Genomic DNA, 20345 nt, shown 5'->3' on the forward strand with positions numbered 1-20345 from the left:
ACTTTGACACAAGTCCAAATGGAGGATTTCTTTGAAAAAAAAAAAATATATATATATATATATATATATATATATATATATATATATATATATATATATATGGGGTTATAATAGAGGGAAACATTCCACGTAGGAAAAATATATCTAAAAACAAAGATGATGTGACTTACCAAATGAAAGTGCCGGCAGGTCGACAGACACACACACAAACAAACAAACACAAACATACACACAAAATTCAAGCTTTCGCAACAAACTGTTGCCTCATCAGGAAAGAGGGAAGGAGAGGGAAAGACGAAAGGATGTGGGTTTTAAGGGAGAGGGTAAGGAGTCATTCCAATCCCGGGAGCGGAAAGACTTACCTTAGGGGGAAAAAATGTCTGCTTGTGTCTGTGTATGTGCAGATGGATATGTGTGTGTATGCGAGTGTATACCCGTCCTTTTTTCCCCCTAAGGTAAGTCTTTCCGCTCCCGGGATTGGAATGACTCCTTACCCTCTCCCTTAAAACCCACATCCTTTCGCCTTTCCCTCTCCTTCCCTCTTTCCTGATGAGGCAACAGTTTGTTGCGAAAGCTTGAATTTTGTGTGTATGTTTGTGTTTGTTTGTGTGTGTGTCTGTCGACCTGCCAGCACTTTCATTTGGTAAGTCACATCATCTTTGTTTTTAGATATATTTTTCCTACGTGGAATGTTTCCCTCTATCATAACCATATCATTAATTTGAACCCAACAATTACGTTTGTTATTGTCGCTGTTGCATTTCGAAATCTTTCCTGTCGTCTAATTTTCTCTTTATTTTCTCTTTCTGTTTTTACCAGTAGTCTCACTTTGTATTCACCTTCCCCTTTTTACCGTAATACAATTTTATCCTGCCTACATATACTCAATAATACATAACCCACTTCCAAAGCATAACCAAAAAAATTTTATTTTCCGCTTTCAACACTACCGCTGCTATAAAATCCACCGTTTCTAGTTCAATAACAGCTGCTTTCACGTATTAAACAACCATTTCGGCCAGTTCTGATAACTTTCACTTTATTTCCACTTCCGTTTTTCGCACATCACTGATCATTTTTAGCCGCTCCCCACAGGTTTTAACGTCATTATTTCTTCGTCATACAATTGTTAGCCCCATTTTCGTAATCTTTCACCACAACACCACTCCTTTTAATACATTTACACATTTTTTCAAAATTTTCCCAAATTTATCCGTCCTTTAACGTGTTCTAGCGGCAACACAACCACCTAACCTTCATGCACATCGCTGTCTACCAACCAAAGTTCACCACAGGATCAACTTAACCGACACTTTTTCGCCTTTTTTCATACCAGATCTCCAGTTACTTTCCAGTTCACCCTTATCTCTCCCAATATATTTTTATCTTTCATTTTCATTTCAACCTCATGTTACACTTTCCACCTTCTAATACCATGTCACCCTCACAACACCCCCACAATGACCCCATTAAGTTTTATTTACATTCCCTCTGCAAACATGCCTTCACCCTAGCCAGATTACGAACGCATATTTTATTTTCTCAGGCTTGTCTGACATTTGGCATAACCCCCAAAGGCCTCACACTTAAAGTTCCCATCTCTGGCTGCAACCCTTCTTTCCATCAGTCCCTATACCAGTTCCAAACTGAACAATCCATTGCCCTCACCCACCTAATCCTTCACCTACACATCAACTCAGCCAATGAACACACCCGTCAACTCCTATCCTTAATAAAAGTCCTCAATCTTTCCTCTCCCACATCCGCACCGGCTATTCAGAGCATCCTCCTACAGGCCAACCGCAAATCAGAACAGCATGCCACCCTTCACCTCAAAAAACTATCCAATCTCCTGATTTCCCACCTCCGGAAAGGCAACTCACTCACCCTTCACAACCTTTCCAGCAAACCTCAACCACCTCTCATTGCACACAAACCCAGTCTACTCAGTCTCCCACTTCCAGCTCCACTCCCTCCAAAACCTCAAAATTCCAATCAACACAATCTGGCACCACAACACCCTAACTCAGTAGTTAACCTTTCCTCCAAACCTCTCTCCCAATCTGAAACCTCTGTCCTATCCAAAGGCCTCACCTTCAGCCCCACTCCCAGATTCAACCAAACAGCCCTCGTCAAAGATTTACTGTCCTACAATTGTACTCTCTGCTGGAAGTATCACTTTGCCACGAAGAAAAATGATCCTAATCCTACCCCTAATGATCCAACTCCCCAAGACACTATCCAAATTGAACCCTGCCTGGAACAGTTCCGTGCTCCGTCACAGCGGGACCCACCTCCTCTTCCTCAAAATCACCCTCTCCAAACCTTCCAGGAATTTCTGACTTCCAGCCTTTCCTCTCAATCCTTCTTAAAAAACCTTAATCCTACTCCCAACATCACCACTGCTGAAGCCCAGGCTATCCGTGATCTGAAGGCTGACCGGTCCATCGTCATTCTTCCGGCGGACAAGGGTTCCACGACCGTGGTACTTGATCGTCGGGAGTACGTGGCTGAGGGACTGTGTCAGCTTTCAGACAACACCACATACAAAGTTTGCCAAGGTAATCCCATTCCTGATGTCCAGGTGGAGCTTCAAGGAATCCTCAGAACCTTAGGCCCCCTACAAAACCTTTCACCTGACTCCATCAACCTCCTGACCCCACCGACACCCCGCACCCCTACCTTCTACCTTCTTCCTAAAATTCACAAACCCAATCATCCCGGCCACCTCATTGTAGCTGGTTACCAAGCCCCCACAGAACGTATCTCTGCCTACGTAGATCAACACCTTCAACCCATTACGTGCAGTCTCCCATCCTTCATCAAAGACACCAACCACTTTCTCGAACGCCTGGAATCCTTACCCAATCCATTACCCCCAGAAACCATCCTTGTAACCATTGATGCCACTTCCTTATACATAAATATCCCGCACGTCCAGGGCCTCGCTGCGATGGAGCACATCCTTTCACGCTGATCACCTGCCACCCTACCTAAAACCTCTTTCCTCATTACCTTAGCCAGCTTCATCCTGACCCACAACTTCTTCACTTTTGAAGGCCAGACATACCAACAATTAAAGGGAACAGCCATGGGTACCAGGATGGACCCTTCGTACGCCAACCTATTCATGGGTCGCTTAGAAGAAGCCTTCTTGGTTACCCAGGCCTGCCAACCCAAAGTTTGGTACAGATTTATTGATGACATCATCATGATCTGGACTCACAGTGAAGAAGAACTCCAGAATTTCCTCTCCAACCTCAACTCCTTTGGTTCCATCAGATTCACCTGGTCCTACTCCAAATCCCATGCCACTTTCCTTGATGTTGACCTCCACCTGTCCAATGGTCAGCTTCACACGTCCGTCCACATCAAACCCACCAACAAGCAACAGTACCTCCATTGTGACAGCTGCCACCCATTCCACATCAAACGGTCCCTTCCCTACAGCCTAGGTCTTCGTGGCAAACGAATCTGCTCCAGTCCGGAATCCCTGAAGCATTACACCAACAACCTGACAACAGCTTTCGCATCCCGCAACTACCCTCCCGACCTGGTACAGAAGCAAATAACCAGAGCCACTTCCTCATCCTCTCAAACCCAGAACCTCCCACAGAAGAACCACAAAAGTGCCCCGCTTGTGACAGGATACTTTCCGGGACTGGATCAGATTCTGAATGTGGCTCTCCAGCAGGGATACGACTTCCTCAAATCCTGCCCTGAAATGAGATCCATCCTTCATGAAATCCTCCCCACTCCACCAAGAGTGTCTTTCCGCCGTCCACCTAACCTTCGCAAACTCTTAGTTCATCCCTATGAAATCCCCAAACCACCTTCCCTACCCTCTGGCTCCTACCCTTGTAACCGCCCCCGGTGTAAAACCTGTCCCATGCACCCTCCCACCACCACCTACTCCAGTCCTGTAACCCGGAAGGTGTACACGATCAAAGGCAAGGCCACGTGTGAAAGCACCCACGTGATCTACCAACTGACCTGCCTACACTGTGACGCATTCTATGTGGGAATGACCAGCAACAAACTGTCCATTCGCATGAATGGACACAGGCAGACAATGTTTGTTGGTAATGAGGATCACCCTGTGGCTAAACATGCCTTGGTGCACGGCCAGCACATCTTGCCACAGTGTTACACCGTCCGGGTTATCTGGATACTTCCCACTAACACCAACCTATCCGAACTCCGGAGATGGGAACTTGCTCTTCAATATATCCTCTCTTCCCATTATCCACCACGCTTCAATCTCCGCTAATTTCAAGTTGCTGCCACTCATACCTCACCTGTCATTCAACAACATCTTTGCCTCTGCACTTCTGCCTCGACTGACATCTCTGCCCAAACTCTTTGTCTTTAAATATGTCTGCTTGTGTCTGTATATGTGTGGATGGATGTGTGTGTGTGTGTGTGTGTGTGTGTGTGTGTGTGTGTGTGTACCCGTCCTTTTTTCCCCCCTAAGGTAAGTCTTTCCGCTCCCGGGATTGGAATGACTCCTTACCCTCTCCCTTAAAACCCACATCCTTTCATCTTTCCCTATCCTTCCCTCTTTCCTGATGAGGCAACAGTTTGTTGCGAAAGCTTGAATTTTGTGTGTATGTTTGTGTGTCTGTCGACCTGCCAGCACTTTCATTTGGTAAGTCACATCATCTTTGTATATATGGGGTTATAATAGAGGGAAACATTCCACGTGTGAAAAATATATCTAAAAACAAAGATGATGTGACTTACCAAACGAAAGTGCTGGCAGGTCGATAGACACACAAACATACACACAAAATTCTAGCTTTCGCAACAAATGGTTGCTTCAACAGGAGTGAGGGAAGGAGAGGGAAAGACGAAAGGATGTGGGTTTTAAGGAAGAGGGTAAGGAGTCATTCCAATCCCAGGAGCGGAAACACTTACCTTAGGGGGGAAAAAAAGGACAGGTATACACTCGCATACACACACATATCCATCTGCACATACACAGACACAAGCAGACATTTTTTTCCCCTACGGTAAGTGTTTCTCGCTCCCGGGATTGGAATGACTCCTTACCCTCTCCCTTAAAACCCACATCCTTTCGTCTTTCCCTCTCCCTCCCTCTTTCCTGATGAAGCAACCGTTTGCTGCAAAAGCTTGAATTTTGTGTGTATGTTTGTGTGTCTATCGACCTGCCAGCACTTTCGTTTGGTAAGTCACATCATCTTCATATATATATATATATATATATATATATATATATATATATATATATATATATATATATATATATAATGTCTGAGTACAAATTTGTTCTGGGGGAAAAAAAAAAATTGTGTTCCTTACTTAGTCCTTCATTTTAACATATGCTAAATTCAACAACATCCGAGACTATGAAGGTAAGATTTTTTCCCTAGCCTGCCTTAATTGATATGGACTATGCCTCCATTCAAGCTAGTCAATGGGCAAGTCCTCTAGTTGTGTTGCCTATGCCTTCTGGTTGCATTCGCATGTGTGTTGACTTCAAGTCTACAGTCGAACACACAGCCAGTAGCTGACACTTATCCGTTACCTCGCCCTGTGGAGCTATACCCCGACACGTAGCATTGTCCTCCATACTTTGCATAGAAGGTTTGACAGAAGTACTTGTGTCGGACAACAGACCACAGTTCACACCATGTGATTCTTAGGAGTTCTGAGAATGAAATGGCATTTGTTATCTAACAAGAGCTCTATTTCACCCCCAGTCCAACGGAGAGGAAAAATGCGCCGTACGCACTTTTAAACAACAGATGGCCAAGCTTTGCACTACCCACACACAGGAACAGGGGCTACAACTCTTTCTCGCCTCCTATCACTCCCACCCATGGACCATCATGGCAGAACTTCTGCGTAGTCGCCGCCATCAGACACTGCTTCACTTACTACACCACTGCAGCATCTGGTGCTGCCTATGGCCCGCAAGTATCGCTTTGCACCATGCCATCTTATTCTTTTCAGGATTTATGGCAACTGTGGGCACTGGGAGAGAGGTGTGATCGAGGAACACACTGACTCTTTTATGTACTTGACTGCAGGTCCCAACAGTTTGAAGCCAAATTCGAGCTTGCCATTTGCCCATGCATGATTCTGCTGCTTTTCTTCTCCCAGATTCATGGCTTCACAGGACCGCGCAGCCTTCACAGTCACTCACTGGTGCCACCAGGGCACCCCAGGAGGAGCAGATGGATGATGTGCCCTCGTCATCGTCCCAGGACATGCCTTCAGGCCTGGATGGGTGGGTGCCCTGGTAGCAGTTTCCCGGAGGATGCTCCTGTTGCCTCACAAGCCAGATGGCGGGGTACGGTTGGGAGTACGCCGTCCTCCAGTCTCTACGTCCAGTGTTCTGCCTCCTTCCTCATTGTCATTCGCATCTTCCCTACACGAAAACGATGCGGAATTTTTTTAGGGGTTGGGGGGTGGGGTCAAGGGATAAGGAATGTGATGGTATAAGCTGTCACCAGCACACCACTCAGCAAAGATGTAGTGCAAAGATCGATAGTAGGCGCTAGATAAAGCACGCATATCATGAGAGAGGCCAGAGAGACATCAACAATCAACACACCACCAATGCCCTTTCGACAGCATGTATTTGTATTTAGGCCACTGCTGCTGACTGGAGGGCCTCACTGACTGACTCACTCATCAAGTTTGGCATCTGACAGTACATTCAGTTTGTATTATGGACAAAATGTGCTCTGAAGTACAATTGCAGTTTGGATAAATCAAATGCTCTCAACTCAAAATTCATTAAAAACCAGTTATTAAAGGTTTGAGGGAAATAAAACTTGAACATTTGTTCTTGTTAAGTGCAAGTAAAACAGCTTCACAGTGAAACTTAATGTGATTCTTGGAAATTCACTGTGCCCAAATTGTTACTCAAAAATATTTATCATGATACAGAACACAATCACACATTCTTAATGGCATTTATATTCGTAATGAGGAAGCTATTAGCAAATGGGATTTTTCTTGTTCTAATTTAAAGGTATCTACCGCTTCGAAAATAAGAAAATTGAGTAGCAGAAACAAAAACACAGCTACTGAAAGCAAGGGACAACAAATTTCAGCCAAAATTAGAAAAGACAGAATCACGCTTTAATAATGCAGATACAAACAGCATTTCTAAAAAAGAAAAAAAAAAAACATCTAAATGATCATTCGACACTGAATATTGGAGCTAAATCGAGAAATTACGAAGTAAGTGTTCAGTGACACCTAAAGAGAATAAAGGTAAAATTTTAAATTTGCTCCCTAACTCATGGTCAAGAGAGAAAACAGTTCACTAGTTCAAATGTTTCTGATGATTTGGTTAGACTAACCAGAAAATTAGTGAAAGAGTAAGGCATTCAACCAGCTTTAAGAAAGAAGAAAGGAATAGGTATAAGTGAAGAAACAATGCAAAACTCAATTATGTTAACTACAAGGAGTTAGGGGCTATTAGATTTAATGGTCTGCGACACTAACGGTTATGACTGCATGATGAGTTTGTGTGATAAATGCCATGGTAAAGAACCTGCTCTTTGATTGTTTAACAACTCTGAGGAGGAAATGTCCAACAATGTTACCTTCAGACAGTGGGGTCACAACCGACACAGCAGGAATGATAACAGAGGTTAAATCCCAGGAAGAGTACTTTGAATCTTTAATTGATAACTTAGAAAATATCAGAAGTCACCACTATGTTTCTAACACGCAAAGCAAATTTTTGAAGCACAAAAAAGCACAACTTTACAAAACTGAATGCATAGTCCTAGCTGATTTTACAGAAAACTTTTCATCTGTGGTTCAGGATGAAATACAACGTTACCACGGTATCAATGATCAGGCAACAGTGCACTTATTTGTTCTGTTCTTCAAAAATGAGAAAGAGGAAGTTTGCAGTTCTTCAATTTGCATTCTAACTACTTGGAGCACAGCACTTCAGTTGTACATGTGTTTCACATATAAGGAACAAATTACACGAATTAAAAGTTGCCCAAGGTTGAGAAGCTCATACACTTTTCAGATGGAAGTGGAAGTCAATGCAAAAACAAAAAGAATTATCCGAATCTTTGCAACCACAAAGTAGACTTCAGGTTGGAGGACGAATGACAGTTTTTTGCCCCTTGCCATGGTAAAAATGCCTGTGATGATGTAGGAGGTACCACAAAATATGAAGTGAGTAAAGCCAGCCTACAAAGAATGATCAAAGACCAAATTCTTACCACCAAGGAAGAAGAGCCAGTTGTTCATATCACAACACTTCAAAGCAGATTTGAAAACTGTACAGCAATAGAAAGAACAAGGCAATTCCACAAATTCTTTGGCACTGCAGAGAACATGGTTCAATGTTATGCACCACCAGAAACTGAAATTTACAAGGATCATTGTGTCAGTAAAATTACATGTCTTTCTTTAACACTGTATGACATAGTGGCACGTATGTATGATAGGCAATGGTGGCTTGCACAGGCTGAAAGAATAATTTTAGAAAATAATGACGTTTTTGTGCAGTTTTACCATACTGTTGACCCAATAATGTCATTCAAGAAATCTACTGGTGACGAAGTCTGAATACCAATGAAAAACTTATTGAGGAAGCTTTCAGTGCTTGAACTTAAAACAGCAACTGGGAGGTCTTATTGTATATCACAAAAGATGTCTGAAGGAATAAGTGTTCTTAACAGTCACCACTAGGATTAGGAAGCATTGCATCTCGAAAGTATGTTACCTGGAAAAATAAATATGTCAAGATAACATAAATGTTTAGTTCAGCAATTTTTAAAGTTTTTGTATGTAATTCAGTACCTTAACTGCAATAATAATTGATTACATCTAGCAAGAATGAGATTTTCACTCTGCAGCAGAGTGTGCACTGATATGAAACTTTCTGGCAGATTAAAACTGTGTGCCGGACCGAGACTCGAACTCGGGACTACTGCCTTTCGCAGGCAAGTGCTCTACCAAGAGTTTTGTCATTTTGACGTTATTGCAGTTTTTTCTGTTCGTTGTGTGTGAATTTTGGTAAATTGCTTTTTTTTATGTCTTTGGCAGGTATGGATATGACTGACAAGGTCAACAGTTTTTGGTTGTCGGCAATGATGGGGGACAGTGCGCTGTCTCTAATACAATTTCTTCAACTGTTCGGATTTTTCGATGAAGTCGTGAAGTGTTCAGCATGTCATGAAGAAATGAGGCTCACTAAAGTTCCGGCATCTCGGCTCGGACCAGGGATGGCTGTATGTGGAGATGCCGTAAGGATAACAGGTCAAGGGAAGTGTTCGATTCCAATTTTGATGATTTGCTGTGTTTTTTGAGGTAGTGATGATTGTGGACGTGGTTGTAGTTTTGGGTTTTATGATTTGGTATCGGTAGTTTCTGTTGACCTACATAGGTCAAGGGAAGTGTTCGATTTCAATTTGTGGGATCAGGAGCTGCTGTTAAGCTATATAGGCCAAGGGAAGTGTTATTTGTGGGATCAGGAGCTGCTGTTAAGCTATATAGGTCAAGGGAAGTGTTATTTGTGGGATCGGGAGCTGATGTTGAGCTACATAGGTCAAGGGATGTGTTCAATTCCCATTTTGTGGGATCGGGAGCTGCTGTTGAGCTATATAAGTCAAGGGAAGTGTCCGATTCCAGAGGATGTGTTGAGTGGAATTTGGGGAGTTTTGTGTTGTGTGGTTTGGTATGGTGGCGTGTGTCTAAATTTGTTTATATTTACTTTGACCCCACCCAAAAAACCCCAAATTACCACACTTGTACTGTTAGTTTCATCAGGTTTTTTGTGGACTGTGTCTGTGTGTTGGTTTTTCAATGTATTTTCGTGTTTGTGGTCATGTTTACATAATGGTGTCTTAGGCGCCATATTGGAGTCGTAGTGTATGGTTGTTTCCGCCATATTTGTGACGTCATGGGTCAAAGCAGACAGGTGGAATCGGATGCTTCTGTATTTCTGTTTATATAGTACTTTATAGGCATACAAAATGTGGAAAAGTCAAAGTTTTATATTCAGTCCAACCAGAAATAACTAGCCCAAACTTAAAAAAATAAAATTTTTAAAATTTCAAAAATCTACTAAAAAAATTAAGGAAACATTTGTCACTGTTCTTGCTCTATGTAAGGCTAGTAGTTTATGAAATGTAACTAGAGAGGGGGAAAAAAAACCTCTCCGATAAATCACTCCTTGACTGGTATTTTAGAGTTTAAAAAGAGTATTTTCTAAATTTTCTATACCAAACTTTGGAGATCTTTTGACTATCTATTTTTGAATGTAAGGTATTTTAGGTAATAAACAATTTTGTAGAGGAGACTTTGCTTAAAACAATCATGTCAATTGCAATGCTGTAACCTAATCCAGTGCATAAATATTCAAATTACCAATAATGTCTCCTAATTCAAAAATGTTGTGTGCTTACAAGTAAAAATGGCCACCAAATTCAGTACTGGTGCACGGTAAAATCTTTTTAAAAACTGTTTTGAACTTCTCAACTATAGGGTAATCACATAAAAAAACAGAATTTTTAAAAATGGTCAACTAACTAACCTAATTTTTAATGGATCACTTCACTTTGATTGACCCACACATTTATACGCCAATTAGCTCTGCAGACAAAGAAATTGAAGAAATGTATGACTAGATAAAAGGAATTATTCAAGCAGTCAAAGGAGACAAAAATTCAATTGTGATGGAGGACTGGAAATCGATAATAGGAGAAGGAAAAGGAAAAATAGTAGGCAAATATGGACTTGGGGTAAAGGAATGAAAGAGGAAACTGGCTGGTAGAAGAATGTAACTGTGGTGTCACCGCCAGACACCACACTTGCTAGGTGGTACCCTTTAAATCGGCCGCGATCCGTTAGTATACGTCGGACCCGCATGTCGCCACTATCAGTGATTGCAGACCGAGTGCCGCCACACGGCAGGTCTAGAGAGACTTCCTAGCACTCGCCCCAATTGTACAACCGACTTTGCTAGCAATGGTTCACTGACAAAATACGCTCTCATTTGCCAGGACGATAGTTAGCATAGCCTTCAAGCTACGTCATTTGCTACGACCTAGCCAGGCGCCATTACCAGCTACTACTGATATTATGAATAATGTACTGTCAAGAGCGACATTCACCATTTATGGATTAAAGTTAAGTATTCCACCACCTACGTCCGTTTTTTCTAAATTCTAATTTCCTTGTCCTGTTCCAGACCTCACGCCAGCCTGAGTGAGCTAAAACGTGTGCCTTTCGGCTTCTTCTAGTAACCCGGTGTTGGCTCTCCTGCCAATCCACAACATTTGGCGATGAGGCCAAACCGCGTTCTTATCGATATTGCCCTGATTTACTTGTGTAATGGTTTCGCCACCATCTCCAGATGTACTGTCCAAATTTTATCACTTACAGAATCAGCAGACACAGGCATTACTGGATGCCCTTGGACAGCTCGTCCAAGGTCAACACGCAATGCAAAACGATGCGGCAGCCGCCGCTCCACTGATAACGCAGCCACAACACGCTGTTGCACCAACTTTTCGACCTTTTGATGCTGCACTGGAAAGCTGGATGGAGTGGTCACGCCAATTTGGATTCCATCTTGCCGCCTACAGAATTCAAGGTAACGAGCGGCAGCCCTTTTTGTTGTCCTCAGTAGGGGTGAAAACGTACCATGTGATAGTCAAATTATTTCCCCGACGCGACGTAGCAACTATGTCCTATGACGAAATTTTGTCTGCATAAGATGCATATTTCAAAGAATCAGTCAATGTAGTTGCGAAGCGGTATACCTTCTTTCGTACAAAACGTGCGGCAGGTCAGACTAATAGGGAGTGGGTTGCAACCTTGCAAGGCCTTACTAGGGATTGTGCTTTTGAGTGCCAATGTGGACTCCCTTATTCAGATACTATGGTACGTGATGCAATTGCACAGAACATTTCTGATGTTCGTATAAGGGAACAGATTTTGAAACTAGTCAATCCCTCCCTTCAACAAGTGATGAACATATTGGGTCGGCAGGACACACTTGACTTTGCTCGGGAATCATTTGAAACTTCACCAGCCGTGTGTCAGGTTAACTGGCCCGCCGGGCGAGCTGCACGGAGCAGTAAACAGCCCTCGTGCCCAGCCGCGCCGCTGCCGCCAGGCTCTCAGCCACGTGTACCGCGCCAGCAAGAAAATGCAGTGCTAAAATCATGCCCGCGGTGTGCTACTAGACATTCGCGTGAGAATTGCCCGTCACGCCAAGCTATTTGCTTTTTCTGTAATAAAAAAGGACATGTTCAGAGTGTTTGCCAGAAAAAGCTCAGATCGGACACTCACAACCATTCCAGGCCCTTTGCTTCACGCTGAATTCGAACCAAGGATACTCAGGCTCGCGAAACTTCGCCCATGGAAATTCATCTAGTCCATTCCACTCCGCCTAGTGCAACTCTCTCTAACAGTGACTGTGTTCGTCCCACAAATAGTGTGCGTCGACATCATCGGCAATCCCGTCAAGTCGCAAGTGATTCTGTACCAGTGTCAGATCACATTACACGAGACAGTCACTCTTGTCGTCAGCAGGACAATAAACTTTTTGTAGACTTGGACATTATCGGCAAAGTGATACCATTCCAGCTCGATACCGGAGCTGCAGTTTCACTGATCAATCAAGACACGTACAAACAGCTGGGCACACCTCCGTTGCGTGCCGCAAATGTTAACTAGTTATTCGGGTCAAAATATCCCAGTGTTAGGACAGTGCAGCCTTCTTGCAACATACAAAGGACAAACAAAACTTGTGTCATTTTACGTCCTTCGTTCTTCTTCTGCAGTGAACTCGTTTGGTTTCGAATTATTTCAGTTGTTTAACTTGTCTATAGTGAATCAGGTCCTATCAGTGAACCAGACTGTGCCTTCAGACAGTGTTTCTCGTCTATGTGAAGAATTTGCAGACATTTTTGCACCGGCCCTTGGTTGCGCTAAGAACTATAAAGCACATTTGGAAATGAAACTAAACGCGCAACCGAAATTTTTCAGAGCGCGCAATGTTCCCCACGCATTGCGTGATGAGGTCGCAAAAACATTACACGATTTGGAATCACACGGTGTAATCGAATGTGTGCAGGCTTCTCTCTGGGCATCACCCTTAGTAATTTTGCCAAAACCTTCGGGAAAACTGAGACTTTGTGTGGACTTCAAGGCAACAGTGAATCCACAACTAGTGATTGCAACTTTTCCTTTACCCCGCCCGGAAGATCTTTATGACAAACTGTGCCCAGCGAATATTTTTCGAAGTTGGACCTAGCAGATGTGTACTTGCAAATACCGGTGGACGAAGAGTCCCAGCGCGTTTTGGTGGTTAACACGCATCTTGGTTTGTATTGCTTCAAACGACTGCCATTCGGGTGTGCATCCGCCCCAGCATTGTTTCAGCAGTATCTACAAACTGTTTGTGCGTCGGTCCCTACTGCATAAAACTATCTGAATGATATTGTGATCTCCGGAAAGAGGGAAGCAGAACATTTAGCCAATCTCAGAACATTATTTCAGGTCCAGAATGAGATTTTCACTCTGCAGCGGAGTGTGCGCTGATATGAAACTTCCTGGCAGATTAAAACTGTGTGCCCGACCGAGACTCGAACTCGGGACCTTTGCCTTTCGCGGGCAAGTGCTCTACCAACTGAGCTACCGAAGCAAGACTCACGCTCGGTACTCACAGCTTTACTTCTGCCAGTACCTCGTCTCCTACCTTCCAAACTTTACAGAAGCTCTCCTGCGAACCTTGCAGAACTAGCACTCCTGAAAGAAAGGATATTGGTAGAGCACTTGCCCGCGAAAGGCAAAGGTCCCAAGTTCGAGTCTCGGTCGGGCACACAGTTTTAATCTGCCAGGAAGTTTCATTATTTCAGGTCTTGCGACAAAATGGTCTTCGTTTGTGGAAGGACAAATGTGTGTTTTTTGCCCGGGACTTGCCCTACCTGGGACATGTACTCAATGCCCAAGGCATACATCCCAGTCCCGAGCACCTCTGTGCCATCTAAGACTTGCCTTCGCCGCAGAATTTGAAGCAGCTACAGAGTGTGCTGCGAAAAATCAACTATTATCATAACTATGTGCCGCACGCCTCTTCCATTTCAGCTCCGCTTCATCGCTTACGCCGTAAAGGTGTTCCGTTCTTCTGGACGACGGAATGCGAATGTGCCTTTCGCCAGTTGAAATTGGTGCTGCTTTCCAAAACTTGCCTTACGCCATTCGATCCCTGGAAGCCCCTTTTGTTGATGGTGGATGCATCGGATTTTGGGATCGGTGCTGTGCTTGCACACAAAGATGGATCGCACGATCGCCCTATTGCCTTTGCGTCCAAATTGCTCTCGTCTGCGCAAAGAAATTATTCACAGATCGAGAAAGAAGCATTGGCTCTCGTATTTGGTGTTACAAAGTTTCATGATTTCTTGTATGGTCGTCACTTTACCATCATCACAGACCACAAACCTTTGACGTGGCTTTTTCATCCGACCAAGCCTGTACCTCCACGTACAGTGCAGAAATTCATTCGCTGGTCTATTTTCCTCTCGCAGTACCGCTACGATATCTTGTATCGGTCCACTGCTAATCACGGAAATGCCGATGCGTTGCCCTGTTTGCCTGTTGCTGAGGATAGAGCATTCGATTCCTCCGAAATTGCTTGCATGTTCATTGATTCGGAAACCGATGACGTGGTCAAATCGTTTCCGATTGATTTTCGTCGTGTAGCTACCGCCACAGCTGCCAACCCTGTCCTTGCTACCGTTCTGCATTTTGTTGCTACGCAACGGCCCTTGTCAAAGTCACAGATCGGGGATCCGTTGGTTCGCCGATTTTTTGCTCACAAGGAGAGACTTTTTGTTCGACGTGGTGTTTTGTTGTTGCGTTCTGATAATGATCAGTCCAGGGTCATGGTTCCATGTTCGTTACAGTCCTCTGTCTTACAGCTTCTCCACCAAGGACATTGGGGTATAGTGAGAACGAAACAACTTGCTCGTCAGCACTGTACTTGGTTCGGAATCGATGCCGTGATTACGAATACTTGCTCATCTTGCATGGTGTGTGCCGAACAACTATCAGAACCACTGCGGAAATTCTTTGCATGGCCAAAAGCCACCTCCCCTTGGCAACGCTTACACATCGATTTTGCTGGTCCATTCTGGAATGTTCAATGGTTGGTTGTGGTAGATTCATTCAGTAATTTTCCTTTTGTTGTCCGAATGTCTTCCACGACGTCATCTGCCACCATCCAAGCATTATTGAAGGTCTTCCACAGACTATTGTTTCCGACAATGGCCCACAATTCATGTCCGCAGAATTTCAGTCATTCTGCAAGGCCAATGGTATTCAACATCTGACGTCCGCGCCGTTTTCACCACAGTCAAACGGTGCTGCTGAATGATTGGTCAGGACTTTCAAGTCACAGATGTTGAAGTTGAAAGAGTCGCATTCTCGGGAGGACGCGTTATTGCTCTTTTTGTCCTCGTATTGCTCTCAGCCCTCAGCCCCGAGATGGTCGCTCGCCGGCTGAGTTGCTCCACGGTCGTCATCATCAAACCTTGATGTCTTTGCTACATCTGCCGCATCAGGTTCCTGTGCAGCGGCAGACACCTGCTTTTGTTCCAGGCGACATTGTCTACTATCGTCACTACCGAGGTACACGGCGTTGGCTCGAAGGGCGCATTTTTCGCAGCCTCGGGTCGCGCTATGTATCTGGTTTTGGGGGCCTCTGGTGAGGTGCGCTGGCATCTCAACCAGCTGCACCTCTGCCGTTGCATGGGATCAGCCGCTCGTCGTCTGCTTTCAGCGACGGCGCCGTCCGGTCAGCATCCTGGGGACCCATCTACTGGCTCGCCTCAGCCCCAGGTGTTACCGACGCTGCCTTCCATTTTGCCCCATGGCGACGCACCGCCGCCTGTTCTCCCGCCGGTGACGCGTCGCTACAATCGCCGGTCGCCTCCCTGGGTCACGCACCGCTGATCGCTTTCCATGACCAGTTGTCCTCCGACTTGGAACTCTTGCCCGCTCTGGACCGTATGTCGTCTTCGCCCGTCAGGTGCCCCGGCCCGATGCAGGTCGACCCTTCGGCCCCTCCTGTCTCTCTGCGGGCGAATAGACTGCATGTTGGCGTGCACCCTGGAGCAGGTTTTCAGGTGTTTCCTAGCTCCCCACGGTCCAAATGGCAGGGTGCGGGTGGCACAGCCTCACCTATTGTTAGGCTCCCCACCTCGTCGCATACGACAACATGGGGTCCTCCGCACGGCGGGCGGAAGCCTTATAACACAACCGTACGCCGATTTGCAGGGGAGGAATGTGGTGTCACTGCCAGACACCGCACTTGCTAGGTGGTCCGTTAGTATGCGTCGGACCCGAGTGTCGCCACTATCAATGATTGCAGACCGAGCGCCGCCACACGGCAGGTCTAGAGAGACTTCCTAGCACTCGCCCCAGTTGTACAACCGACTTTGCTAGTGATGGTTCACTGACAAAATATGCTCTCATTTGCCGAGACGATAGTTAGCATAGCCTTCAGCTATGTCATTTGCTACGACCTAGCAAGGCGCCATTACCAGTTACTATTGATATTATGAATACTGTACCGTCAAGAGCGACATTCACCATGCCTTTCGGCTTCCTCTAGTAACCCGGTGTTGGCTCTCCTGCCAACTCACAACAGTAACAATTCCAGTTCCAAATAAAGCAGGTACTGACAGGTGTGAACAATGTCTAACAAAGTTTCATAAGTCATGGCTGCAAAATACTAATATGAATACTTTACAGAAGAAGAAGAAGAATGGAAAAACTGGTAGAAGCTGACCTCGGGGAAGATCAGTTTGGATTCCAGGGAAATGTAGGAACACACGGGGCAATACTGATCCTACGACTTCTCTTAGAAGATGGATTAAGTAGAGTCAAACGTGTGTTTATAGCATTTGCAGAGTTAACTTTTAACAATACTGACTAGAACATAATCTTTAAAATTTTGAAGCTAGCAGAGGGAAATACAGGGAGCAGAAAGCTATTTACCACTTGTACAGAAACAAGACAGCAGATGTACGAGTCAAATGGCATGAAATGAAAACAGTGATTGAGAAGGAAGTGAGACAGAGTTGTAGCCTATCACCATTGTCAGTCTGTATGTTGAGCAAGCAGTAGAGGAAACCACACAAAAATTAGGAGTAGGATTTAAGACTCACAGAGAAGAAATAACTTTGACGCTTGTCAGTGACATTGTAATTCTACCACACAACAGAAGACTTTGAAGACCAGTTGAACAGAAAGGGCAGTATCTTGAAAGGAGGATGTAAGATGAACATCAACAAAAGCAAAACAATGACGATGGAGTGTAATCGAATTAAATCTGGTGATGGTGAGGAAATGGGATTAGTAAACATGACACTTTCAAGTAAGAGATTAATTTTGCTATCTGAGCAGCAAAATAACTGAGTATACACAAAATAGGGAGGATATAAAATGGCATGAGAAGTGTTTCTCAAGAATAGAAATGTGTTAAAACTTCATATAGATTTAAGTATTAAGAAACCTTTTCAGAAGGTATTTGAGTGCAGCGATGTACAGAAGTGCAGTACAGACACAACCAGAATAGTCACTTTTGAAATGTGATGCTACAGAAGAAGGCTAAAGATTAAATGGGTGTATCGACTAACTAATGAGGAGGTACTGAAAAGAATTGTGGAGACAAGAAATTTGTGGCAGAGGTTGATTAAAGGAAGCAAGACACATTCTGAGATGTCAAGGTCTCACAAGTTTAATACTGGAGGGAAGTGCGTGTGTGGTGGTGGTGGTGGTGGTGGTGGTGGTGGGGAGGGGGAGGCAAAAACTGTAGAGGAAGAAATACCAACTTGTGAAATATTTAATACTAACGAATTTGAATGCAAAATTCGTTATTAGGTTGCCGATCAATACAAACACAAAACTCTTAACGAATTTCTTGACGCAGAAGTACACGACACTTTTCTATATTGTATATAAAACTGGGTCAACAAAGTGATTATGAAGAAGGCATATGATAATGCCCCATTAAACAATCTTTGGAAGAAACAAAACAATGGTCACTTACAAGAGCTTATCACCAGTATCAGATCACATTAGTGGGCCCATAGGCAATGGGGATGAATACGAAAGACGAAAACAGGTATTTCTGACCCACTTTTAGTATGCTAACAGAATCAAATGCAACCAGTAAAAACTAGAGTCTATAGTTATAAAGACAAGACTGAGTGGTATCAATTTCAAACACTCAAAACACCTGAACTCTGAAAACAATAATTAGCACCACTAATAAACAACTGACCATTTTGTACTTGCAAACACCTGACCATTTTGTACTTGCAAACACCTGACCACTTTGTACTTGCAAACACCTGACCACTTTGTACTTGCAAACACCTGACCACTTTGTACTTGCAAACACCTGACCACTTTGTACTTGCAAACACCTGACCACTTTGTACTTGGAGAGTAGTGGGTCTCGCACTTTCTCTTACGCACTGTGGCAGAAGGCTTTATCCAGAGGATAAAATTCTACAGCCTTGCATCTCGCACTAACATAGAATCCTTCCAGTTCTCATAGTTAAAAAAACTTTAACCCTGCATGTAATATATCATTATTCTAACAATTTATGAGAGCCAAACATAGGATCAACTTGAATGAGCTGCACACACTAGCAACAAACTTCTACATAAGAATACAGAACAATCCATGAAACCATTCCTCAATCCAACATGATAATATTTTCATAAAAATAATTCTAATAAAACTGTAGTAATGATAGGAATATGTCAGTGAAAGGAATTTAAAACAAGTTTTTGACTGATATACTTGGCTGAGAGCATTAGCCCATATAATGCCGGAAGTAGAAGATCGCTAAAAGAAAGTGACATGCAGTGACTGGCACATCTGAAAATATGATGAACACCACCCACAAACCTGTATTATGGAGCCTATTCTTATGCTCTACTTTGAAATAATTTAAATAACCTGGTAACCAGCTTTGTCCCAACACACTTATGTCAAACCCTATAGCCTAATAATACAATTTCACAGAAAGCAGTTTTTTACTGTCTTTACTCTGAACCCCTTTGAGTGTGTATGAATATCTGTAAGTACGGCTTGTGTTACCAGAGATGGCATAGGACATATTTATAGGTGTAAGACAGCTGACTGAGCTGATAAAGACAAAAACTAGTAGTTACATCGTGAGTGTGTGTCCACATACATCATTTCTTCGTCCACCTGCTTTCTGTGTCAACCACATCGCGCACTAATTAACAACCCTTACGGCAATACTATAATATGTTCAAACAACCGGTTCCAGTGCAGCCTATAAATGAAAATGATTATACGAGAAACACTATTTAATAAGCTTACGTGCCATGTGTGAAACGAACATAATTCACTCATGCGATCTGAACCATAAACACAAAATTCACATACATCAATTTAAACCGTGGCATATTTCACTCACCTTATACGCTACTTGCCTTGTATCTTCAAAGTCTTGCAAGCATCAAACGCTCAAGTCCACTCAACATTATGTGTTTCTTAAGGCTCGCCGCCGCCAGAAACGTTTCAGTTCACATTGTTCATGGGAGGGTAACGATTAATACTTTTCTCTTCCAGAGACTTATCTATGACGCCACACTTCAATCTCCCAATTTTCAAATAATAAATACAACTTCTAAAGCGCATTTTAATGTTTGCATATGTCAATGAGCGATTTACTCATTTTAAAATATGAATGCACAACTGGATGAAGGAAGAGTAGATATTTTTATCACAGCTGTCCTGTGGCATTTGTCACTCGCCTGTAAATGGATGAAAAGTCGATGAAAGTACACGCACATTTTCTTTCGTATCACCTGCTCACGATCACACCTGCACGCAAACTTCAACACAATACCTTGTTATTTACTTCGTATCACAGCATACAAAATCACATTCTACCAACGCTGCCTCCATCACAGATACTTGACAAACAGTTCAGTCATCTCTGCGTTCGCAACGCTGCCTCGATCGATTACTTCTCGCCAACAATTTGTTCCACTTGAGCTAAATTTTCTATATAGAGTACAAATACATTGTATTCTGTTTCCGCTATACAATCACTAAGGCTGCACTTACGGTATAATTGTCATCCTCAGTGCAACATAAAACACGTAATATAGTTGTTCCGTAACTCGCCTTCTTACACAATTACTGCACTAAATTTCCTCTACACATTTTCTTCACTAAAAAATGTAAGTCGAAGCAACTTTCTTGATATAGTTGCTTAAAATTTCCTTTCTTCTCATAGTGCATTCAAAAAGATATATTATCAGTAGCTCCTATCGCT

The 20345-nt window shown here is 43.5% G+C and overlaps 1 protein-coding gene across 3 annotated transcripts in view; it reads right to left on the minus strand.

Moving 5' to 3' along the window:
* LOC126473134 (tyrosine-protein phosphatase non-receptor type 4) overlaps positions 1 to 19977 on the minus strand; it is a 183108-nt gene extending 163131 nt beyond the window's left edge. For 2 of the 3 annotated variants that reach the window (XM_050099991.1, XM_050099989.1), the window contains exon 1: positions 19479 to 19970. The gene's annotated coding sequence lies outside the window, so the exon portion shown is untranslated. Of the gene's footprint in view, positions 1 to 19478 lie in introns of all 3 variants that reach the window. The other variant, XM_050099990.1, reaches the window with a different exon arrangement.
* Positions 19978 to 20345: the final 368 nt, after the last annotated feature.

Source organism: Schistocerca serialis, chromosome 4, assembly GCF_023864345.2.
Source record: "Schistocerca serialis cubense isolate TAMUIC-IGC-003099 chromosome 4, iqSchSeri2.2, whole genome shotgun sequence".
NCBI classification, from domain to species: domain Eukaryota; kingdom Metazoa; phylum Arthropoda; class Insecta; order Orthoptera; family Acrididae; genus Schistocerca; species Schistocerca serialis.